Genomic DNA, 26373 nt, shown 5'->3' on the forward strand with positions numbered 1-26373 from the left:
CTATTAAAGTTAATTCAATATTCAGAACACCTCATTTATTTTAAAATTTTGTTCCACAATTAAAATTGCTTTCAGATCCTCTCCCTATTCAGAATAAGTAGAAAAGAGTTTGAAACAAAACTATTACTCTGAGCAAGTATTGTTTTGTCATAGAATCATAGAATCCTTAGAGTTGGAAGGGACCTCTGAGGGCCATCTGGTCCAACTCCTCAGTTTAGAGGAGTTTGAAGTATGATCCTGGCTATTGTTTTTCTAAGAGTCCTTAACTTTATGTTTTGATCCAAAAAATGTTCCAGGTGAGATGGTTTTGCTCTGAAATCAGATGTTAGCAGATGTCAGCTACCTGTGGCAGAGCAGGTAGGCTTGCAGCAGAGTCTTTGCATGCCAAAATCTATGTACTATCAGACTTGTGTCAAGTCTTGTGGTCTCTGCAATACTCCATTGCTCCACCACCTTTCCCTGGAACACCTCTCCTGCTGCAGCAGACACCAGCTGGCAAGTATTTCTGCAATGAGACAAGCTGGGAGAGCTGATACACAGGTTTCCAATGCAGAGAATTGTCACATTGCCCTGTAGCTATATGAGCATTGCATGGTATGGCTGTGGGTTGCAAGAAGCCCTAGCATAACATAAAGTTATGGAAGCTGTGCAGCATCACCTACTGCCACAGGTTCACATTCAGATCAGGTGTGCAGACTCCACGGGCCTCATCTGTGTCCTCACCTGTGAGCTGCAGCACAAATGCACCTTTGACAAGCCCACAGTATTCAGGGCTCTACTGTATGGGCACTTTTAGGAGTAGACCACATGGATGTTATGCAATAGCACCATCTCAGTTATTGTTAACAATCACAGGATGGAAGAATCTGTCTGATTTCAGCTGTTATTACGTGTAATTCTGAGAGATTTGAGGTCATTACACTTTTCAAGTAAGGCCAAGAATCACGCATCCGAGCTGAGATACCAAAAAAGCAGTCTGATTTGCAAAAGCATTACCATGACAATGCCAGGTACTTTTAGACATGCAATTTCTAAGTTAAACCTTACACAGCTAGCCTAGATCTTGCATTAAATTCCATTTCTAAGCCTCCAAATTAATAATGATAGTTTTTCAAATGTCATCTTCCAGACATCTCTCTGGGGAAGCTCCCAGAGGCTTAGATTCAGTCATCATGGTTGGGGCTGATTATCGAGTGAAATATGTCACAAAACAATGGCACTCCAACTTTCCATAACGTTGATTTGAGTAAAAAGGAATATTGCATACACTTTCTTTCACAGAAAGAGGCAAAATATTTCTTACATCCATTCACCAGGTAAATTCAGGACTAGCTGGACAAGAGGCAACATGAAAAGCAGAAGAGAAAAATATCCCCTTTCTAACTGCCTAAAGGCTTTCCAGCCAACATGTGTGACACAGAACTTTGATTTCATCTTTGTTGTGCTTTCCTGCCATGACTCCAGATCAACACAATAGCATCTTGTTCCTGGCAGTAAGGAGCCAGTGAAGGACTCTCCAGAAGTTAAATCAATGTGTTTGGAAGCTCCTCTTTTTTTGGATCTCTTGGTAATTTAAAAAAAAAAAAAAATTCAATTAAAAAACTTATTTGCTGCTGTATGCTAGATGAAATAATACCCAAGGAATGTTATAAGCTACACTTCACATTTCAGAGCCAAACTCTGCTTGCATTCCTTTTAAAATATCACACTTTTTGCCTCTTTGAGTAAGAGTATTGGAAACTTATTATTTTCATTTTCCATAATAATTTAATTTTAAAATATCATAGATTCAACTTCAGATGAAAAATGAACTGCCAAGAACTGCATAATTTCTAAGAAGCTTTGAGAGATTCAGAATACGAAAACCTGCCTTCTTTGTACAGTAACATGAACCTCTTCAGTGAACTAAACACTGAGACGATTTCTTCACTTGAGTTTTGAAAAACCTCATAAAAAGCTCTGGTGAAGACAATTAATCACATATGTAATTAATACTTGCAGCTTAAGGAACATTTTCTATCAGTGTGGAGACAGTTTTATCTCAGTAGGGGCAGTTAATGGAAAGACTCCTGTTTTCAGCAGCAATTTGATAAAACTTTTATGACCAATTCTCCTTTTGGGGCCTCCCAGAGGTCTCTCTTCAAACTTGTGCTTTTACTGCAGATTGAATGTAGAAGGTACATAGAAGATAAACAAAAAAAAAAGGGGAGGAGTGAATGTTTTAATAATGTTATTTGGCGGAGGGATGAATATTTGATATTTGAGAGGGAATTCTATTTCAATTGTTCAAGAGAAATCTTGTCCTCTTAGAATTAAACAAGGCTTCAGGGAGCAGGGACTTAGTTTGCTCCTGACAGCTTTTCCTGAAATTTCTTATCTGGATCTCTTAAGGATTGTGATGCTGTGGTATGTCTCAGAATAAGTTATCAGATACCAGAATCAATAATCTTTTGCACAAGAAAGAAATCACACAAATTATAATGACAGATTCATGGGGAAAAAAAAAAAAAAAAAAAAAGGAAAAAAAAGAGAGAGAAAAATCTAGATCAGTTCAGCATGGCACCACTACAGTCCTTCAGGCATAATTTGTTCTGAAAGCAGTGCCTCCTTTTTATTTCCATGGAAACTACTACAGATACGAAGAGCACAATAGCACTATTTGATAAAGCAAATTCTCAGATACAAAACACTGTTTTTCAATATACTCACCACAATAAATTGTGCACTTTTACCAGTGATGAAGAAGAGCCTGAATGCCACAATCATGTACATCTGCATGGCCATCCAGAACATGGCTTGTCTTTCACATCACTGTCACCACTGCTGAAATTCACCACCCACAGCCTCACATCCACTGTTTGGTCTGCATAAAAATTTACACTAAGATAAAATGAAAATTGATTGAGCTATCTTCTTTGCAGTGAGTTTTGTTTGGGGGGAAAAATAAAGAAGAAGGCCCTGAAATCCCCCCACCAAACTTAGTGTTCTCTTGTGTTTCTTATTCGTTGTTCCTTTCCTCTCATTTTTGTTCGGTTTTCAGAGAAGACCCAAATTCCAAGACCAAAATATTCATGGCTTTTTACATTCCATTGGAAGCCTCCAGTCCAATGTTGGTCACGTTGCTGTTCTCTCTATCACTTTGGCTATTGCTTCAGTGAGGATTTTCCAGGGCTGGATTTATCAAGTTGCTCATGTCTTTTGTGGATGCTGTCCCAAGAAAAGTGTCATCTTGACAGCAGTTCACAGATTTACTGTATGCTTTCAGTAAAACAGATTTGAAGCAATTCTTTCCAACCCAATACAGATTTTCATGCTCACAAAATTCTGTGATTTCATGTACATATGAAATGAATGATAAATTATTATTCATCTGTGCCTAATTGTCTCTTCTAATAATAAGTAATAATCAACTAATCAACTAATAATTTTAGTTGATTTCCTTTTTTTTTCCTCTTTTTGTTTTCCTTTGCCTTCTGTAGCTTAGTTATGGCACATTTAGATACTAGAAGGGAGATGGCTTTTGCACCTAGAGTATTAATAGCTGTTTCATGAGAAAACAGTGAATGCAGAGAGAAAAATTTCCCGTCACCTGAAAAAAATAGGAAACCTGATATTAACAGTTATAATACAATGCAGCTTCCACATGAAACTGCTATGAAAGTGTAAGAAACTTTGTCATCTAGCAGATTAAAATCAGACACCTTAACATTTCTTTCGTGGCCTTATAGGTAACTTCTCTCTGGACATATAAATATCAAATTATATCTGCTGAGGTTGAATGTCTACAACTTTGTAAGTCTGAGTAAGGCTATAGTTTTATAGCACCCTTTGAGCTTTGAGTTATTTTTATTTGATGTCATTATATATGTAACCGGATGGATTTAAGCAATATCATTTTGTATGTTAATAGGGATGCATACAAAGTTTTTATATTTTGTGAATGGGCTTGAAATGTTCATTTATAGGAATCAGTCAACCAGAAATACTATGTAAAAACATTAAAGCCAGCAGGTATTAAATATTTTACTAAACTGGTTTTAGTTAATCCTGGATTACATTGGTTCTACAGAAAATGCAAATCAAGCTGACATTTCCTCATTTGCATTACAAGCTTTCAGAAACACTGTGGTTACTAGAAGTGCTGGCTTAGCTATTAATCATATAAGTGTTGCTTTATGTGAGTACAAGTGCACAAGATTTTCCAGCTATGAGAATCTGGTCTGAGATCCAGAGGCAATAGGAGTGAAGAATATTATTAGAATAAAGTTAAGATCTGAAAGTCAGTGCTATGGCAATTGGTCCAAGTTGAATGCATACTAATGAATATTTTTAAACATGTTAGCAAGTAGGAAAATAAATTCAGTGTTTATAAGATGGGGACCTCTACCCGACACGGGGAGTTTTTCAGACTGTATTTGTTCCCAACACAGCATTAAATGTGTTCGAAAACTCAGCTCTTTGCCTTACATCCCTGGCTTACATATCTAACTGCAATAGCCTGATAAACCAATCCTCCAATTATAGAGCTTGAATGCTCTAATCACTGGAGGGGCAGATGCTGCTGAAGGGATCCAGCAAAACTCTGGTTTAAACACAGTTAGTGGGCAGAAAGTCTTGTTTCAAAGCTCATAACTGTTTCAAAGTTCATAACTTTCCTCCACAAACAACATGTGAAGTAAAGCATTTGCTTTAAAAGCATTATTTCAGATGTCTCTTGCAATCTAGTACTTCATCTAGTGTTACAGTTTTCTGACTTACTACCTCAGTAACTCACTGCCACAAGCATAACAGCAGACTCCAGAAGTAATGCACACGGGTCTCTGGACAACATGGTGGAGAGAAAGAGTCACAGTAAATCCAAGTGAGGAGACCTAAGGAAAAGGGTACATGGGCAAGGGGGACAGTGATCATAGAGAGAATCAGCTAATGCAGAAATTCGTTTTGAAAGGCAAAAGGACAGAAAAAAAAAATGTTTGAAGAGAAGAATTGGAGGAGTGAAAAATGAGTAATATTATATTGATTTATGACTGTACCAAAAACTGTGAGCTGTACTTTTCATCGGCGACAAAAGATTCAGAAAGGAAAGGGAGTTTCTCCAAGAGGCAGTGTTTCTGTCAAAACACAGTGCACATCATGAGAATGTATGAAACCCACAGCTTAGAGATGTGACAGTACCTCGTAAATTCTGTCTGCAAATTCAGTGCAAATTGGCATCAGAAGCAGTATAATCCAAAGGGCTGTCAACACAAGGTAATCAAAAGCATATAGGAAGTTTCCATGCAAACAGCCTAGATTATTTTTCATTTTCATTTCTGGCCTGTTTGATTACAGAGACAAAAAAGAAAAAAAAGTATTGTTTTATTAGCATTCCAACCAACAGCTGTTTCACCTGGGCCAACAATATGCCTTATACCCTTACAGGGGCAGTTTTGCTCATCTTCTGCAAGCAACGCTTCTTGGAAAGATATTGGAATGGGAAGATTAATGTCTAATTGACTTCGACAATAAGTATTTTCAAAAACAAACTGCAGTGCCATTAAGAACATAAACAACTCAATATTGAAATTGCAGATGTTTCTTGCCCGATGGGGAAAAAAAGTAATTTCTGTAAATATTGACTATTAGAATAAACAAAAAAATGTTTAGATGCTTGAGATTATGTTAAGCAACAGTTATGCTGTCTTCAAATGCTGTGTGCATTATTTTTCTGCATGTGGAATATACCAACTGGAGATTATGCCAAAAAAAAAAGCCATGTTCTTTTAAAACCACTAATGATTTTGTCTCTTGTTTTCAGATGCCCGTGATGGCTGGATTTGCAGGTTCAGGAGTGTGAATTTGGAAGATACTTAATGATTTACAAAGATGATTAAAACATTCTTTTCTGAAAATGCATAAACTAGACATGTCCAGCAATGTCCATGCATGGAAGAAAAGGAGTATTTTATTTTTGGCTATAGTCAGACCGAGATTTCAGCCCTTGAAATCAGCCTCTTATTAAAATGCAAAAGCAGAACATGGTGAAAAGAAAGTTGTAACTGGATTTTTTTTTTTTTTTTTTTTTTTTTTGTGATAGGAGCATGTAAATTTTCATTCACTCTGCAGCAATATGTTCCAATCTATCTTAGAATTCCTGACCATTTAAAACACCCTGTCCTCTCCAATCCATCCAGTTATTCTTCCTTTCTAGCAAAGCTGCATTACTAAGAGTCATCTTATTTCCTGGTGCAGTTCAGCACAAATATACTGTGCGAGAGTAAGAATAACTGTGCATCAATGCTTTGAACGCCTCTGATGCTAATGCATTTCATTTATTTATGTGCATCCCTTGTTCTGTTTATTTTAATTGTAGAATCATAGAATGCTTTGGGTTGGAAAGAACCTCAAGGATCACTAAGTTCCAACTCCCCTGCCCCAGACAGTGCTGCCAACCGCTAGAGCAGGTACTAGATCAGGTTGTGAGAATGTCATTAACTACTTTAAAATAACACATGGATTACTTCTGTAATTCATTGCCCTTCGGTACTACCTTACGAAAGTTATGGTGGGAGTTAACTAGCATGGAAATTCCATTGATATCTCACTGCCTACTTAAACTAGACATAGAGCTAAGTAATAACGATATTCCTTCTCACTAAAGTGTGCTGCTCTTTTCTAAGATAGTACAACAACCACTACTCAGAGCCCCCTACTGTATATGAGTCTTACACTCACTAGATAAAAACACAGGAAATGTGGCTCTTTGTCTTGGACCTGGTAACGGAAAGAAGCACAAACAGCTACATTCAGCAATTTTTTTTTTACTAAACTAGTATTTCTTCATCTGCTGGTAAAGCAACACAAAAGATGTTGTGTTATAACTCTAATGTTGTTTGATAACTAAATGTGACATCTAAATTAAAAGTTGTATCATGTTAGTATCTAAAATGTCCCAGATGTAGAAAAAGAGAAAAAACATTTTTCTCTGGTGTCAGCAGATATATTATCTGGTTTGAGGCCAAAACTTGCCATGGAGGCAGAGACATCCAGACTGAGCACAAAGTAGTTTGGGATGACAGAACTTATTAAGTCCTGCCTTATTAGTATCCATGCTGTACAAATAACTATGATTTTCCCAAGGTCACCACATTCTTCCTTTTTGCCAACATTTGCAGCCTACAAAGTGCCCAAAGGCTACATCTGCTCCTCCACAGGAGCCTGCTGACTTTTACAGAAGAGGCGCCCAGGAAGACAAAAGTTATGTGGGAAAGAAATAATTTACTTTAACTGCATTGGAGGATTTCCTAAAGCCTGAACCACCAGTTACATTTTAAAGAGTAAGTACTTTCTTCATCCATAAATGAAAGCAGGAAAAGACAGAGCTGAGGGAATAATCTGACCTGCTGAAGCTGCGAAGTATAGGGTGAGGGTGCAACTGAGCCATGTGTTGAAAGTGGTCCTAACTTCTTAACTGGTTGTACAGGGCACACAGGGAGGGAAGGTGAGCACTGGCAGAAGCTGGGAGCAGACCCTGTGCCATGGGCTTTGCCAATGATGTTATGCCCCGAGGTGAAAACACCTTTACAAGTTCAAGGATGTTTTCCCAAGATGCTGAATGATAGTTTTCCCGCAGGCTGGTAGGGGTGTCTGCCACTGCTGGCAGCTCTGCACACAGTGTGCTCTGAGAGACACCCCTCCACTCCCATCCCCACCCAAAGCAGCCTGGGAATGGACTACTGCCAGAAATTCCTCCTGGGCAGGGAAGGAATTTGGGGTATTAAACTCCTGACAAGCACTCCCATACACTGACATGAGCTTCTCTGAGCAGCTACAGTGCCCTGCTCCATCCAGGACTTCATGCAAGACTGAAGCCTCTTGACACTCAGGGCATTAACTGGCTTACCAGGACCCTGTCCCAGTGTTTGAACATCTTCAAAGTAAAGAAATTTTTCCTAATGTCCAGTCTGAACTTCCCCTAGCACAGCTTTTTGCTATTCCTATGCATCCCATTATTGTTTAACAGAGAAAAGAGCCTGGCACCTCCTTCTGCTTCCCCTCTGCATGAATTGGCAGAGGGCATTGAGGTCACCTCTTGGCCTCCTTCTCCCCAGGTTGGGCAGTCCAAGTGTCATAGAATCATAGAATGGCCTGGGTTGAAAAGGACCACAATGATCATCTAGTTTCAACCCCCTGTTATGTGCAGGGTCACCAACCACCAGACCAGGCTGCCCAGAGCCACATCCAGCCTGGCCTTGAATGCCTCCAGGGATGGGGCATCCACAACCTCCTTGGGCAACCTGTTCCAGTGCATCACCACCCTCTCATGGTTCTCATCCTGCTACCAGCTTTGTTGCCCTCCTCTGGAAGAATTCAAGAACCTTAACATTATTTTTAAACTGTGGAGATGAGAACTGCACAGAGTATTCAAGGTGAGGCTGCACTCAGGCTAAATACAGGGGGAAAAAACACCTCTTCCGATCATCTACATCCCCAAATGCAGTTTGCCCTCTTGGCTGTTCAAGCACTCTGATGGCTTATGCTGAACTTGCTGCCATTAGTATCCAGATCCCTTTCTACAGAGCTGCTTCCCAACCACTCAGCTCCCAGGCTTTGTCCATGTCTGGCATTACTCCATCCCAGGTGCAGGATTCATCATTTTCCTGCGTTGAACTTCATGCTGTGGATGACTGCACAGTCCTCCAATCTATCTAAATTCCTCTGCAAGGCCTCTCGTCCCTCTAGAATCAACAGTACCTCCCTCTTTAGCATCATCAGCAAACTTGCTAAGGGTGTATTACACTCCTACATCAGATCACTGATAAAAATGTTGAACAGGGCTGGCCCTAGAATTGAGCCCTGGGGAACATCACCAGTGACTGACTGACAGCCAGATGTACCCCCTCCAACAATGACTCATTGAGGTCCGCTGTTCAGCATCTCTCAGTGTAGCATTTACCTGTTCATCTCACAGTTGGACAGTTTGTCCAGAAGGATGTCACAAGGGACAGTATCGAAGATCTGACTAAAATCCAGGAAGATTACGTCCAGTGCCTTCCCTTCATCCACCAAATGGGTGACCTTATCATAGAAGGAGATCAAATTACTAAGTGAGGACTTTTCCTTATTGAAACCATGCTGCCTATGATAATAGATTTATTCTTTAAATGTCTTTCAGAAAAACCCAGGATAATTCAAGTTGGGAATAAGTTCACCAGTGTATGTCAGTAGGTCCATCATGCCACAGAGAAAAAGGCAGACAGTAATCTTGCTCTGGTCTTTACATCTTTCTCCACAGGACTGCTCAAGAAGAGCTCTTCTTTCTTGCAATTACAGAATGGTTTGTTTATGCCAGGGAGGAGCAATAATGGGAGACAGAGCCTAGCGATGCTGCTTTTCACTCTGTTGGCCAGACTGTAGAGGCTCAGTCAGGTGTGTTCTATCAAAACTATCCTCTTCTAAGAGAAGGCTTGTGACCAAACCCACTAATTCTGCTTCAGGACAGACAGACACAAGAGCAGCTGTAGTATTTGGTGTGTTCCACACTCTGGTCTGGCATCTCTTTCATGAAATAATTCTGTCATAGGGCTTTGTTCACTTGGATCACCTCTAATGCATGCAGATTCAGCTATCCAGCCCTCGGTCTCAGGGTTCAAACACAAACTCATAGCACATTCAGGTAGGAACCACAAAAGGACTACTGACTTGGGACCAAACTATTATTTTATTCAAGATCAATATCATATTTATTATTATTATTATTGTTGTTGTTGTTGTTATTGGGATAATAAATAACTGTTGAGTAATTATGAATAATTATAATTTAATAATAAATAACTATTAGCATAATTATAACTAAAATACAGTAATTACAAGAACTGTTTCTGTGTACTTCTGGTTAGCTATTTGGGGCATATCAAAACTCAGCTGATTGTCATTTCAGTTCCCTAGGTTGCAAAATTTTCTTGGAAATGAAAAAAAGGCAATAAAAAAATGTGGTTTAGTTGGCTCAAAGTTCAGAGCAATCCAGTTCTTAAGTTTCATATTCCTGTTCCTATTTGCATATTACTGGGGAGATGAACATGAAGACATGGAAGAAAAAATAAGCCACAGTTACTACAAGCAGAGGTGTGACATTCTTCATCTCTTCAGTTCGGAGCCAAACCAGTACTTCCTCTGTTACCCCAGGCAGCAGATGTTCTTAATGAAAAAAGATAATTAATAAAACTGATGAAGAGTACAGTACCTGTACAGTACAGAGTGTACATTATTCAAACTGCACGTGTGTTTTAAAAGTAGATACATAAAATGGGCAGGAAGAAGTCAAAGAAGAATTTAGGATTAGATAAACGTTTTTGTTTTGACAGAAAAGGCAAATGCAAGCCTCAAGTTGACATTTGTAGTTTTCTTCAGTTAAAAATACATACAGAAATAAAAAGACAATGAAATGTGTTTTAATTCTAAAACTGCAGAATTAAACATCTCCTTCTTCCATGTTCTTTGAAGCTCAGCATAATAACTTACTATGCATAAACTGATCTGCTCATATCTCTACAAATTTCAGAGCAAGATAAAAAGCTGCTGCTTAACTCAGCATATCTAAAGTCAGTGAGAAGACTAAATATATAGTTACAATGAGGCCCTTTCTGCTATCCTCAGATATATCATATGTAAAACACAAGGCATAATATGGAGGATCATGGACCATGGAGGATCAGTTGATTAGACCCATGTCTTTTTCATATTTCTGATAAGTCTTTTCAGATTTATGTTTTCCACCCACTGCAATTAATTTTTAAATTTTATTTTTAGAAATTCACATTTCAAATACTATCTTAAGAAGGAGTTTATGTCACTTTTTCCTATTAACAAACAACCTGACAGATACTTCTGGGAAATACCTTTTTCCTGAAAGTTATCTGTCTCATCTAAAATATGCCCTTGAAAGAACCATGAGAATGTTTCCCAATTACAGAGTCATGCCCGAGTTTGTCATGGGACTGCAGCTTTCCTGGGAAGATGCACTGGCTCTGGACATGCTTGCAGATCTTCTCAAGCTATTTGCAGCAAAGTAGTGTCTCATCAGCCAGTGGTTCCCAGTACCAAAATCAACCCATTCACAAAAGCTCAGTAGCAAGAGTTCCCAAGGTAGAATTAATATTATTAAGAAATTTCTGATGGGTCAGTGCTGTGAGGACAGATCAGAGCAGACAATGCCAAGTCCTGAAGTCAGTGATAGTTTTTTTCTTTAAGGGATGCAAGATAGTCTTATATATGCTACATGACAGTATCAGTAGTAAATCATTCAAGTACATCTGGATGAACTGGGGGCACTAGTAATGAATGAGGTTCAATTCCCTTTTTAAAACTGAGTTTCACTCCAGATAAAATATATAAACAGCTGTGCAATAAGAAAGCATGGCAGACAAGCAACCAGATGCTCACTAATACAAAACAGACTCTACAATGTGCTGAACTGCTCCTCACAAATGCTTCTCTTTAGTTCTCTGCTATGGAAGTGGTAAATATATAATATTAGGGTTTCTTTGCCTGTGTTTGTGGTTCTTTTTTTTTTTTTTCCTGGCTCCCAACCATGGTATTCATGTTAATATTTTTACATTTGCAAATTAACATCATTTTCACTGTCTCTTCCCTCGCGTCTAATTTTTCCAAGCCCAACCTTTTTAAGCTCATATTTTCCTTGTTCCTAGAAATGATCCCAGGCTTGGATTGTAGCAATCTTTCCTTTCATTAACTATTAATTAATTAATTGATTAATTTTTATTATATGCTGAAGAGAAGAAAGAAGCAATGGGGACAGGCAGTTATGTGTCTCTCAAATTATTTTGTGTATGGAGAGTAAACATGGTCAGGTACTCAGAAGGGCTGGGAAGACTGACTGGGAGAGATGATACTGTCATTTCTGAACATGCCTGATTTCCAGTAAGATAGTTCCAAAGTTCAGTCTCACTGTCAGCCCCTTGGGATTCATCACACACTATTCTTTCTGTTATTGTGACAAACCAAGGTGTCAGTGAAACACTTTAGCAGGAACTCAGACAGGAAGACCACATCCTACGACCTCATGGTTGTAGTTTTTGAGATCCAGAAATGAAGATAAGCAGATCTAATAGATTTACATCAACTTGCACCCCTCAAGTTGAGCCATGTTCACTGTGATTGCTGGCCCAGACCACAAGCTCTTTGAGTCAGAACCCACAGGAGTTTTAAGGAGAAAAACTCTTGATGTCAATGTCATTTCTTATTTTTTGAAAGTAACTGAAATGGAAACAATGAGCTCAACAGTTCTCTCCCTGGTTACCCCTAGCAAAATTCAGGACATTGTCTTACTTCATTCCTGCATGTATTTTCAGGTTCTAACAGCAGTTTTACTATCAAACCAGTTGCACTTATTGATGAAATTTAAGTGATGCCAGAAGTACAATACATAGTGCCAAAAAGTTTCAAATAGCTACCACGGAGCCTGTATAAGGACATTGTCACCAACTCTATCAATCCAGAGAAATACAAGCATGGAAAGGGTTCAGACAGCAAGCTGAACATTATAGGAAAGCCAGAGAGGTAAGTAAACTACAAATCCCAAGTAGATCTTTCACCTGCATTCAGCATTGCCTGGCTGGGAAACTCCGTCCAGTGTGCCTGGTGGAGCTGCAATGAAGAGGGGAGCTCTGAAGAATGGATGAAAAACTTGGAAGATTTTCATTTCTAAGCAGATTATTCTCACTTATACATGTATCCGCTTGGGATAAAAGCAAAGTACAAGGGAACTAAGTTTTTCACAGGCTTACAACTAAGATGCCAATCCTGTGAATGTGGCTCTTTAAATGACAGATTATGCTGCCTTTTAACAAAAAATGTCCTTGTAAAATTACCAAGGAAGGGCATTCAATACTAAAAATAGCCGATTACAGGAATATGCATAAAAGACGTAAAGCAGTATCAGAAAACAAAAAAAAAATCAAGTCCGGGATTATTGAAGGTGTTGTGTGCGTAATGAAAGTTTGTTCAGAGAAAGAAACGTGGCAATGAATCTGTAGACAGCACAAATGACCCCTGTAACAAGACCACTTAGTGAGTTCCCTTGTAACGAAAGCACAAATGCTTGGCTACAACGAAGAGGACACGTGGTAAAAGCTGTCTTTTAAAGTGGCACTGTAAGAAAATGTCTAGAATGTCAAATTTTAAAAGGAAAGAAATGAGGTGAGATCCACCACTACACTACAGGAACTAATGGAGAATTTAGTGGACCTGTACTGGTCAGAGCCAAAAATATTGTGACTATTTATGCTTGGAGATCTCAGAAGAAATGGAAATGACAGGAGGAAAAGCTTAACACCAGCTCCAGATACCTGGGAACGAGGCAGGCAGAGGCTGAAAATGGTTCATTAGCTGCTCCTGCTCCAGTAAGACCTAACTGATTGTGACCATACTCCCAGTGATGTTGCTCACTATAGAACAATAACTGAAGATACAAAGATGCAGATGAAGATAAATGCAGGCACAAGCTGTGTTAGAGCAGCTTAAAGGGTTTCTCTATTACATTTGTCATAATTTCTAAGTTTAACTTCATCATGTGCTAGTTCTTTCAAAAGAAATGTCATGTTTCTCTGCATGTGGTTTTCTCCATGTTTCCAGTAACACACTGGTGCTAAACAAAAACATGTGGAGTGGTAATTAGGTTCAGGCTACAGCCAGGGTAAAGTAAGAAGTTATGGTAATAACCTTATTTCAGTATATCATTATAATATAACTTGATTCTTTTTGATTTGGAATTTACGCTAGCAATCAGGACTCAATTCCTAAGAACAGTTAGAAAATTGGACTTGCTTCATCACTGTCCTCCAGATGGTGTATCCAGGATTGGAGAATGCACCTGTCTCCATCAGGCAGAGCAGGTGAGTATGCACAAATCAATATGAAGACATCACCTGCCAGTATTAGAAATCAGATTTGGTACTAATAGGCTTTCCTGATTCTGAATGAATCAGTGGGATAAAGTGACAATGACACTGACCAAATCCTAGTAGGAGCTGAAGGAGGGTCAGTGAAGAACAAAGAAGGAAGATCCTTAAGACAGCATCAAAGAAGTGGGATGAGGCCATACGTGTAGTGGAGTGGAGATGAGGAAGAAAAACAGAGCCAAAGCAGGGATGCTCAGTAAGTGCTAAGAGATGCACCAATCTGAGGGAAACAATACAACCCTATGTAATCTATCATAAAGAAAAAATATTCATGAGTATTTGAGACAGGTGTTACAATATACAGCTACCTATACATCGCTGCATGCAGCCAAATGACCTCAGGCTTAGATATTTAAATATGGATAATGTTTTTTCTTAAAAACATGAAGTGAGCTCTGGCCATTCCCAGAGCAAAGAAATAGGCTATCATATGGAAAGCTGGAAAATGTAGAAGTGATACATACTATACTATACCCATAACATTTTCTTTATATCTCACTTGATGGGCAGGGAAGGAAAAAAAAAAAAACAGAATGAGATAAATACTTTTTTTATTATAACAGCGATATAACCATGCAAATTTCAGCCAACAGAATACTTAAGGAGCTGAATTTTCCAACTACTCCTGCAAACTCATGAGGGTACAATGAGAAAATGTACACTATTTTGCAGGGACAGATCCAGTCACAGGGCTTTGAGGTAACATCTCCCTCTCAGCAGTGCCAGCAAGGGCTCACACCACACAGGAACAGGGCAGTTCCTCCACCCACATCTACCTGCTCACATGCAGCACTCTCCCTCCCGGACTCCCACACCCCCAGCACACCACCGGGTGTCAGCCCTGTTTGTGCAGTTCCGAGCACAATGACTCACAGCTGCAGGAGGGCTCCAGATCATTCATCACAAAGGCACTGAGACTCTTGCTGGCACCCTCTGACAGTGTAACTGCCAGCAGTGGTTGTGTTCTCGGATTATAATATTATGACCTTAAGTGTTCATTGCACTATATCTTTCCCCTGTGCTTTGCAAGACTCAGTATAAGTTTTTATAGCTTTCCTTTCCAGTTTCAGTATGGACTGTGATTATTAGAAAACTTTGCAGCCTCTGTCTCCCTTTGTTCTTGCAGTGCTTTTGCAATGGTGTAGCTGCTACAGGCTTCAAGAGGCTTTGAAACCATTTAATAAGTGTCTCTGATTTTAATCTCTTCTGTATGCAGATTTACAAATTTCGTGTTTAAAGTGTTTTGTTTAAGTGATGTTTTGTTTTTTTTTTTTCAAATATTTATTTTGAGTGTTAACTCTCCATAGCTCCTGGACTGTTCAGGATTCTCCCTGCCTGGGGAACATGTGGGTTGTGGTTGGACTTGATGATCTGGAAGGTCTTTTCCAACCTGAGCAATTTTATGATTCTATGATATGAGTACTTAAGCAAGACATTCCATCCGCATTGTGTTTAGTTATTTAACTTGAGTTTACTGGGCCTTGTATGGTGATCCAAAGATTCAATAAAGGTGACTTTCAGTACTTAACTGCAAATGAGGAATCCAGGAGAGATGGGAGATAAAGAGCATCAATGAAAGATACTTACTCCAACCTTAAAATCTTCCCTTTCCAGCATTTAATCATCCATACTTCGGTCCTGACTCTTCTTCTTTTGTTTCTGTCTTGCACTGATTATAACCAATAGCCATTGCTATCTGTCTACACAGTCACCTTGTTTTTAAAAGCTGTTGTACTATGCCTGTCACCAAGGACCCAATGAGAAGTATTCCTTTCTCAAGGAAACACTGACATTTCTCATGTCCAGTACCCAGCACAGCGCACTTTGTAAAAGAAACCCTCCACAGGATGATCGCTATTAATGTCTGTCTCGTGACCTCACAACATATAACACCAAATTTCCACAAAACCCTGATTGATTAAATTGGAAAAAAAAAAAAAAAAAAATAGCCTTTTTCCTCAGGTAAATGAGAGGATACATGAATTCATCACTACATTTTGGCAAAAAGATGCAGCCCATGAGAACTGGATCCTCCCGCTGTCAAGTGTTTTCAATTTGCAAGCCATTTTTAGGGACAGTGTGTAGGTTTAAATTAAGACAGGGAAGGTTTAGGTTAGATATTAGGAGGAAGTTTTTCACACAGAGGGTGGTGACACACCGGAACAGGTTGCCCAAGGAGGTTGTGGATGCCCCATCCCTGCAGGCATTCAAGGCCAGGCTGGATGTGGCTCTGGGCAGCCTGGTCTGGTGGTTGGTGACCCTGCACAGAGCAGGGGGGTTGAAACTAGATGACCTTTTCAACCCAGGCTATTCTATAATTCTATGATTCTGTGATATCTTTTTAAAACTTTTCTGTCTGCTATGCTTTAGCAAGCTCGTCTGTGTGCTTATGATTGAGGGAGACTGGATGCTTTTGATGTGGTGTCACTAATGGGTGTTTCCACTTGGGAAGCTTCCAAGAGAATATTTTTATGCTGTTTTATCATGACCTGTTGGAAACCAAGCCATTCCAACAAGATCCATCAGGTATGCCCTGAACTTTCCTCCCAGAGCAGCGGCAGCCAGCTGTTCCACCATGCATCAGTAACACCCCCTAGAGAACTCTGAAAATGGGAAACTTATTTGGGGATTTCTGGAATTGAAGGAAAACCTATTTCTGAAGTTTCAAAATTCTCTCTAGAAAGAAGTCATGTTGGTCTTGGGAGACATGTACAGCAGGCCCAGGGCAATTTCCAGATATTCAACCAGATAATGAAATGAAAGTTATAATTCTGGGTATCAGATTCAAACATGGGAGACACATCTCTAAATCTGCTTATTCATCTCTGCTTGCAGTGAAGCTTTAAAGACAGACAGATTTGCCCATGAAGACAGCTCATGCACTGTACAGCCTTTTAAAACACTTTATTTCCCAGTTCTGCTTAATTCTGCTGCTTGTTAGAGACATTCTGTTTAATCCATTAGTGACCCTATTTTCTCCTTGCTCTGAACTTTTTTATTCTAGGTTTTTATTCAGTTTAGCTATTTTTGATAGTGTTTCATGCTGCAGTTTTCACAGCTACTTAACTGTGAATCCAGCATCACTACTGTAGTTCCCAGTGGCCTCTCTGTCCCTGCTGTTCCTCCTCACATACCATCTGTGTGAATTAGAAATTGTTCAGAGGTGGAGGCAAATAGAAGCAATGAAATACGTGCACCATTAAATGAGAAAAGGCTGGGGACACAGCTTGATGCCGGCTGTGTTTTTAGATTTTTCCACAGCATGCTCCAGCTAGCACTCTCCCAAGCAAAGTTTGGGGATCCCTCCAAAAGGCAAAATGGAAACCACTAGATCAGATTCTTTTCCTGTCCTGCAACCTCCTCAGGTTCTGCACCCTGAAACACACCACACACACTCCTGTGCTCCCTCTCCCCAGGATGTTCAACACATAATTTACACTAAAGGTTATGAAAAAAATAATTTTGTAGCCTGCACACGGCCCCTGAGCTATTTCAAATACCATGAACTGAAGTAGACGCATGTGTTTATTGAATTTTTGGATCACCATACAAGGCCCAGTCAAGTCAAATAACTAAACACAATGCGGATGGAATGTCTTGCCCAAGTTTGAGCACAAAATCTATAACAGTCCAGACAAACCCAACTCTTTCAAGACATAGGTTATAGAGTATAACAGCCAAATCATCCTTTCTTACTAAGAGATAAACTCAACCTCTCTACCATCCTTTTAGTGCTCATTGCTAGTCACAAAGATATCATAGAATCATAGAATGGTTTGGGTTGAAAGGGACCTTTAAGATCGTCTAGTTCCAACACCACCACTATAGGTAGGGACACCTCCCTCTAGACCAGGTTGCTCACAGCCCCATCCAGCCTGACCTTGAATGCTTCCATGTAGGGGGCATCCACAGACTCTCTGGGCAACCTGTTCCAGTCTCACCACCCTCACAGTAAAGAATTTCTGCCTAACATATAGTCTAAATCTACACTCTTGCAGTTTAAAACCATTTCCCCATGTCCTGTTGCTACATGTCCTTATTAAAAGTCCCTCCTGTAGGGGGACGTTTCTGTAGGCCCCCTTCAGAGACTAATACAGTGTCACTGGAGCTGCTCTTATCCAGTCTGAAGAGCCCCAGCTCTCTCAGTCTGTCCTCATAAAAGAGGTGCTCCAGCTCTCTGATCATCTTCTTGACCCTCCTCTGGACCCGCTCCAACAGCTCCATGTCCTTCTTGTGTTGGAGCTCCAGAACTGGGCACAGTACTCCAGATGGGATCTCACGAGAGCAGAGTAGAGGGGCAGAATCACCTCCCTTGACCTGCTGGTCACACTTCTCTTGATGCAACCCTGGATACCCTCCATTGCCAACTCATGTTGAGTCCTTCATCAACTAACATCCCCAAATCCTTCTCCTTAGGGTTGCTTTCAAGCCATTCTCCTGCCACTAAGTCCTACTGTCCAGGAGTATGCTCACACAGCAGTAAGAATGTAGATGCCAGAGACAAATGTTCTTCATCTTTTTTTTTCACTTCTTTCAGACTCTTCTTTTCTTAGAGATAGGGCACTTGACTGCAGCTCATCAGTGTTTTGCATGTAACTGCGTTCACCCAACAATGGAACAAAGCTACAGAGCTTTTAGGATTGCAGCTCCAGCGGTCTGGTCACTCCCCTAAAAACTCTTGTGCAAACCTCCTCTCCAGCAGTGTCGGATCGTGCCAGACACGAGGTGTCTCATTATATCACACTCCCAGCACTCAGCTGCAGCTGGCACACCCTGCTGCATTTAAGCCTCCAATGTCAGATGTCACTGCTCAATGGTTCCAGACACATATTGTTGGTCTCCTTCAGTACCTCTGCTCCTTGTGAGACCTTTCCCTCCTTGTGAGACCTTTCCCTACCAATTTTTGTACTTTGCTTGGCAAACAACCCGCAACACTGGTTCCATGTCATTTTCCAGTGAATTCTCAGTCCTGTAGTACTTAATTGCCCTGGCTTCTTAAGTATATGTTTCCAAAGCATTTTTTAAAAGAGGGAAAAGGGAAGGGAAGGGAAGGGAAGGGAAGGGAAGGGAAGGGAAGGGAAGGGAAGGGAAGGGAAGGGAAGGGAAGGGAAGGGAAGGGAAGGGAAGGGAAGGGAAGGGAAGGGAAGGGAAGGGAAGGGAAGGGAAGGGAAGGGAAGGGAAGGGAAGGGAAGGGAAGGGAAGGGAAGGGAAGGGAAGGGAAGGGAAGGGAAGGGAAGGGAAGGGAAGGGAAGGGAAGGGAAGGGAAGGGAAGGGAAGGGAAGGGAAGGGAAGGGAAGGGAAGGGAAGGGAAGGGAAGGGAAGGGAAGGGATAGTTGTGTGTCCAAATTTCTTCCTTATACCAACTGAATATGGGCCTGAATGTTGCACCTCAGCTGATGCATAGGTGCCAACACCCGCTATGTTACTCTCGCCCATAAGAGGCAAAGGTTTAAATAATAGCTTTGCAGCTGGTTATCCATAACAGTACCAGTGCCTTCCAATGTTTAAAAGTAAAGAAATCGGATCAGTGACATTACAGCATGATATTTTTTTCCATTATTATGAGAAAAATTTTCAAATGTGAAGTATCAGCTTGTCTTGCAAGCTCTACATTCTTAAATATTGTTTATTAGTCAATGCAATTTACTCATAAACTGACCTACAGGATTTTCTATTTGATTAAAATCATCAGTTTCCCTCATTCATTCTGGGCTGAAGTGCAGTAGCTCCACCCAGTTTCAGTGCTGGATATAAAGGAGTAGCATCATCTCATCAAAGTAACTTGAGACTGTGTGGTGCCAGGCAACAGATCAGTGATCTGCATCAAAATCTTACTAAAACACAGTAACTACCCCTGTCTTGTGGAGAACAGGTTGGGACCCCAAGTAGATGGTTCCACTGAGGCCTGCAATGGTTGGAAGGTATGTTCAAGCCTCCACAGCCCATTATCCACACTGGTGGTAGCACTCCTATAGCTCATACATGGAGATGAGGTAGAAAGATGTCAAATAGGGTTTGAGATGCCAGCTTTGTTGAGGACCTCTGCTTCCAGTCCAGAGACTGAGTTTAGCTCTCTTAGCATTGGTTGTCTTATCAGACACATTCATGGGGGTCTGTGACATGCTTTACTGCCATTCTCAGCTATATCCTCAGATTTTCATGTACAATAAAAGCATTAGTTTCCCTCTAGTAGGAAGGAGTTAATTATTTGAATATTTGAAGAGTTGGAGTTGAAAGGGAGCCTGCTGTGTCACTGTCTGCAGTGTTTCCATCAGGTCCTCCTGTCCAAGACCTAATCAGGTTCAGCCTCCCAAGAAGAGAGCACTGGGAAAAGTGACTGGAAGGGAGAGCATCTCTCATGTAGTGCCTGCTAAGCCAAAACTTTTGGCACAGGGATAATGCAGATGTTTTCATGATGTTTTTAGAACACAAGAGGTTTGAGAGTTCCTCAGGATAAACGCACCTTGGGTTTTGTAAGAAATTTCATCAGTGGTCCTATGTGGATCATTAAAATGCATCCAAAAACAAAATAAAATCAGCCTTAATAGTTTCCATCATATTATTAAACATCAAGCGTAGACAAGATGCACGGGAAAGTTGAGAATAAACTACTGGTATGCTGCCTCTTTGAGACAGGGAGAAGTTATTTTGCTCTTTGTGTCCTCTCAGATCAAAGCTAAATAGAAAGCAAAATCACTTGAAAAGAGGTTGATAATTCCTTGAGATCTACTTAAAAAATCATTTTAGACAGAGTTGTATGAAACCAGGATTAAGTACATCTAAAGCACTTTAAAATTTTTATTCCATTCCTTACGTCAGTTTTTTTTCCTAATCCCCTGATTCTCATTAGTTACTTGGCTTCTATGTACTGCTTCCCACAGCAAAACAACTTAATGTGGTGATGATGAGATGGAAATATTGTTCCCTGCAATTGAACTTTGCCAGCTGAGCCCGTCTTTAGCAAGATGTAGCAGCAGAGCAGAACTCAGAGCTGCAGCTCAGAAACACACATTCCAGTTTTTTTCTTACTCACACAGGTCAATTATCAGTGAACTGAATTCCAATCATAATGCAGATAGCCCTAAAGAACATTTTAATATGGTGTATAAATGTCATAAAAAAAAACCATACATATTTCACATGTAATTGATGGGCTTGTTCAGTACATGAAAACAAGTATGTTGTTCATAAAATAAGAGTCTTTGCCTTGCACAGGGCTACTCCTCCCTTTGCTCCTGAACAGACCATTTTCCAAAAAAGCGTCACTCCTTTCATCAGATTTTTCTAAGACAGGCAATGCCTAAAATACCCATTCCAGCACAACAGAGTTTAAAAAGAACGTTATAAAAGTCTGGAATAAGTCATTATTTCAGTCTAGCAGATGTAAACCAAAGTTAATTCATATATCCCTGATGAGTTGATGCCCACTTAAACAACTGAATAGAAAATGTATTCTAAAATTTTCTTTTTCCTTGGGGGTAGCAACTGCCATTCCAGTGTTACCCAGAAATTCTCCAAAGTCCTGCAATAATCATTGCTGAATGCATCACTGTAATCTCTACATTTACCTTCAGCCATTCAGTTTTGCCATGGAATAATGGCCAAATAAAATGCATTCTTATAGCAAAGAAGACAATTACCACTAGAGATATCAAGAGCAAGAAGGTTGCTAGATATCTCATCAGCTAATGATATATGGGATTGTTCTTCTGATATGTGACCAAAAAAAAAATGCATCCAAACAGCTTTTGTAAGTTTTTGAGTGTTCTTATTCTGAATGTGGAGGGTAACTAGAATGCTGGACAAAAATTGAGAGCCATGATCAGTAGCCACTGGGCTATCCTTCCCCAGGAACTAGGAACATGCATCATGAAGTAACAAAGTGTTGGATGAAAGAAGTTCAATGAGATGTTGTTATACCTGTGAAAAAGAAATGAAATTTGGTCTTACTGCAGTTTGATATCAGAGAACTCCATTAAGTTAACTAGAGCAACATATGATATGATCAGTATGATCAGAGTGAGCCATCAAAATGCAGACCAGTAGTTCTAGGACTGTCAAACACTTGCTGAGTGTCACAGAGAAGCAATGATTCTGGAATCTGAATATAACTGACTAATGGTACGAATGGTTAATGACATCATTGCTAATGATTTGAAGATGAGTTTTCAACTGCTCAGGAGAGCAGAGGAGAGTCACCACTTCCCTTGCTGCCCAACAACTCTACTAGACAGACCTGTGGTCTCTCTAACTGTCTCAGGAGTGTCTCATGCCTTTGCAGGGCTCTTCACATTACACAGGTGATGCTGAATCTACCATCAACAAGACAGATATATACATGAGACACTGATAGAACACTGGAGATAATATCCCACATCACAGAGCAGTACAGCATCACTGACGCAGTTTTGTACATAAGCTAACAAGGACTTTCATCAATGCATATCACCTTAACTACAACACTGCACTGACCCAGCTGAGTTATTTGTACATAGAGAACTAGTCCTGACACCATGAACTTAAGTATCTATTGCTTGGTGCACAGTACTTGAAATCCTGTCTCTAGCACAAAGAATTAATGCCTCACCATGATGAACTCTGTTAGAAATAAATGTTGGCATGTGAAATATTGTTATCTGACCCAAGAAAAGTTAATTTTTTGTAAGTCTGTAGTGCAGTCCACCACAAGTATTTAGGCTATTTCCTCCGTCACACAGTGGCTAAGAGCTAAATTCATCTTCAACTCAATTTTGTTTATTTATCCATAAGAGTCACATTTATCAACACTTCCTAAGTTTATTATTTCTATGTACTAAGTGGGTAAACAATTCCAGAAATATAATATCCAACATCCTTCCAAAACTCCTTTGGAGTTACACTGACAGCAGAATTGGGCTATGAAACAGAGAAAAAAAAATTACTTTTTCTTTCTTGTAAAATGGTACAAATAAAACTTAAAAACAAAGTGTATCTGTTAATGAGGTGGAGAAAGACTGTAGTCTGGCACTGGGCAGGGAGGGAAAGAGAGAGCTCCTTTCTTCTCACTACTAAAATGAATTTTGTATGAAGTTATTACAAGATGTAATGTTAAGAAAACCTTGAGAGAAAAGACCAAAAACTAAAATTCACTGACCCAACCAATAAATTATAGACTCCATATATAAGCTCATTCACTTTCTGCACCAAGAAATATGTTTTTGCAGCAGTGTTTCCATGTGGGGACAGAGGAGCAACCCATCCACAAGCCCATGCACTGCTATTTACCTGTATTCAATACAGAAAGCCCAGAGCCTGATGCCTCGAGTATACATAGTGGAGGTAGAAAACACAGATTCAAAGCCCATGAAGATAAGACTAGATGAAGCAGCAATTTGTGACGCTCAGACATGAGAATGCTCAGGCACTGTGATGAGCATAGTGCCACAAACATGAGCCATGGCCATGAATTTGTAAGACATGCCAGGCAATGCTAAGAACATGACACCTTACTCCGAACTAGGCACAGTCAGACTATGTTTAATGGGTGAGTTTTCACATCGATTTTCAGTAGGGTAAGAAGAGAGCAATGAAAACCTAAATTTTCCATAATCTGTTGTAAAAATACAAAAATTAAAATTAATATATACGTATTAAAGAAAATTGTGGCAGACTTTACATTCTAGAAATAAGACAGTACAGAAGGATGGTAGGATGGACACTACCTTGCATACTGTGGATTAGTGGTAGTGATGGGCAACAGAGCCAAGTGAGTTTCTTACAGCATAATAATGAATATGACAAAGTAGATTTATATGATTAAACCTTTGGCCCCAGTGTTCAGTTGGAAGAAGCAAGATGCACTTCTTTGTTTTCCCACCCACTTCAAACTGAGTCCAAGCACGTTAAGGCCTCACTGCTTGGTGTGTGTACTCTGGTCATGAAACTATGCCATCAGCATTACTACAGGATGGTGAGAGGGAACAAGATGTGTTAGGGATACAAACTAGAGAAGGTTAGTGGAGCCAGCAGGATGACAGAATGAAATTGCACATACAGATGAGAGGCTTAGCAACCTGCCCATTTCCAGCAAAACTAAGACTACCCATGGAAGAGAAAACTCTCACAAGAATAATCACACAATCAGGACAAGGAATTAACACTTGTTATTCAATCTGTTTATGAAGGCTACACACATCACATTTTAAAGAATGCTCATAGTTGCTACCTGCTAGTTTTTATGCAGCTACAACACAGAGCCACATCTGAGGCATCCAAGATATTTTTTAAATTTAATATTTCCAGTAACGTGCTTTTTACATTTTGTTGGGGAGATCTGACCTTCTCCGTATCATAACCATGAATCAGCCTTTCATGAGGCATCGATTTGTAGCCAAAAGATACTGCTTATGCTTTCTCATGATTTACGGTCAGGCATTCCTGTAGGCATAAAACACTTCTAGCGGTTCAAGCCAAAAGGACAAGCAAAACCATGAGAAAGAACCAACATCCATTAAAACACTCTAGATTTTTTTTTTAATGTTTTCTTATTTCCTTTCTTGAGGGAGATTTAGGAAAAATGAAGGAAGGACTTTGCTATACTCACAATTGTTATAATATACCAATTAGAAAGTGGGTCAGTACTAATCCTGTAAAGAAGTAGAAATCATTCCCAGTGGGAAAAGGGACTTCTTTGTCCTACATCGGTCCTGACATCCACTAGACAGTGGATCAAGTCCAGAATAAGTAAGAATCCATGCCATTCTCAGAAATATTACTAGGAGACAGCTGTGCTGATGCATGAGATTCCTTGCTCATATGCAGAGACTCACCTTCCAGTGTTTTCACAGAACCACAGAATTGCTGTAGTTGGGAGACTGGATGGGATCACTGGATGTCATCTGGTATAATACCCAGAGCAGGGTGCCCGGGACCACAGCCAGGCAGCTTCTGAAGATTGCAAGAAGGAGATCCCACAGCCTCCAGGCAGCCTGTGACAATGCTCCATGTTCAAAGGGAACTTTCTGTGCACCAGTTTATGCCCACGGCCTCTGGTCCTGGCACTGGGCACAGTGACAGAGCCTGGCTCTGACTTCTTGGTACTGTCCATGCAAGAGCTTTTAATGCAACCTAGAGAGAGCAATCTTTGCAGGGGCAGATGAGATGAATTAAATATGGAATAGCTGTTTTGAAGCTGGTCAAACTCAAGGGACAGACTCCAGCAAATGAATTTCTGTAGAATTACTTTGTGGGTAATTTTTCCTACAGAACAACAAATTACATTGCAACCTCTTCCTTGAGGTATAGATGTGTGCTATTTTTACAACAAATAAAGTAAGACTAGGAATTCCTCACATGCAAATCTCTGTCATTTCAGTATAGCTGATACCTTAATTTACCAAGTTTTCCCCTTTAAAACCAAGCAATTTATTTACAGACCTGCCCTTCCTTATTTGTTCATTTCATATAGACTAAATCAATTAGTGACTACTCCAATCAATATTATTTCAATATTATTTTATTCAGACAGCTAATCAGCTTTAAAAGAAAAGAAAAAAAAAAAGTAAAAATTGCAATAGCACATTTTGATTAACTACTGTCTTCATGTTCATTCTCTGGGAGCCAAGGTCTCAGAAAAGAATTCACTCATGGGTAGTCATTACTCTCAAAAATGTGACAGTGATTTCTATAAATCACCATCAGGAAAATCTCTTTAATTAACATGTCTCAAAGCATTTTCCCCAAAAGTGAATTCTCTCCAAATTGGAAATATATGGATTTGACAGGTAGACTGTTTGATGGATGAGGAACTAGTTGTGAGGTTGCATCCAGAGAGTGGTGGTCAATGGTTCAATGTGTGGATGGAGATCAGTGATGACTGGCATCCCTCAGGAATCAGTATTGAGTATCTTCATCATTGACATCAACAGTGGGATCGAGTGCACCCTCTGAAAGTTTGTGGATGATATAAGCTCTTTGGTAGGGTCAACTCGCCTGAGGGATAGGATGCCATTCAGAGAGATCTAGACAAGCTCAAGCAGTGGGCCCAAGAGAATCTCGTGAGGTTCAACAAATCCAAGTGCAAGGTCTTGCCCCTAGGTCGTGGCAACTTCCATTATCAGTACAAACTGGGGGATGAAAGTACGGAGTACAACCCTGACAGAAAGGATCTGGGACTACTGGTGGATGGGAAGCTGGACATGAGCCAGCAATGCCCTCACAGCCCAGAGAGACTATCGTATCCTGGGCTGCATCTAAAGAAGCATGGCTAGCAAGGCAACGGAGGTGATCCTGCACCTCTGCTCTGCACTGGTGACGTGTCACCTGGAGTACTGCATCCAGATGTGGAGTCCTCACATCCATACCAGAGACCACTCTGCTTCCTAACTTATCACTGCAGTAAACCGACAGCTTCTGGCACCTCACCTATTCCTGCTCA

General features: G+C 40.1%; 2 long non-coding RNA genes across 5 annotated transcripts in view; one reads left to right on the plus strand and one right to left on the minus strand.

The window, feature by feature from the left end:
• The window catches only part of LOC116244230 (uncharacterized), a 73997-nt gene that overhangs the window by 147 nt on the left and 47477 nt on the right, over window positions 1–26373 (minus strand). For 2 of the 4 annotated variants that reach the window (XR_004170139.2, XR_016462621.1), the window contains one exon: window positions 21732–21878. This is a non-coding gene — a long non-coding RNA (uncharacterized LOC116244230). Of the gene's footprint in view, window positions 1–2513; window positions 5318–21731; window positions 21879–26373 lie in introns of those variants that run through there. The other 2 variants (XR_016462611.1, XR_016462610.1) reach the window with 2 other exon arrangements.
• On the plus strand, window positions 12–6031 carry LOC116244237 (uncharacterized). Its single transcript, XR_004170143.2, has 2 exons — window positions 12–357; window positions 5798–6031. It is a non-coding gene; the product is annotated as an uncharacterized LOC116244237 (long non-coding RNA).

This window comes from Phasianus colchicus, chromosome 1, assembly GCF_987193195.1.
Source record: "Phasianus colchicus chromosome 1, bPhaCol1.hap1.1, whole genome shotgun sequence".
Taxonomy (NCBI): domain Eukaryota; kingdom Metazoa; phylum Chordata; class Aves; order Galliformes; family Phasianidae; genus Phasianus; species Phasianus colchicus.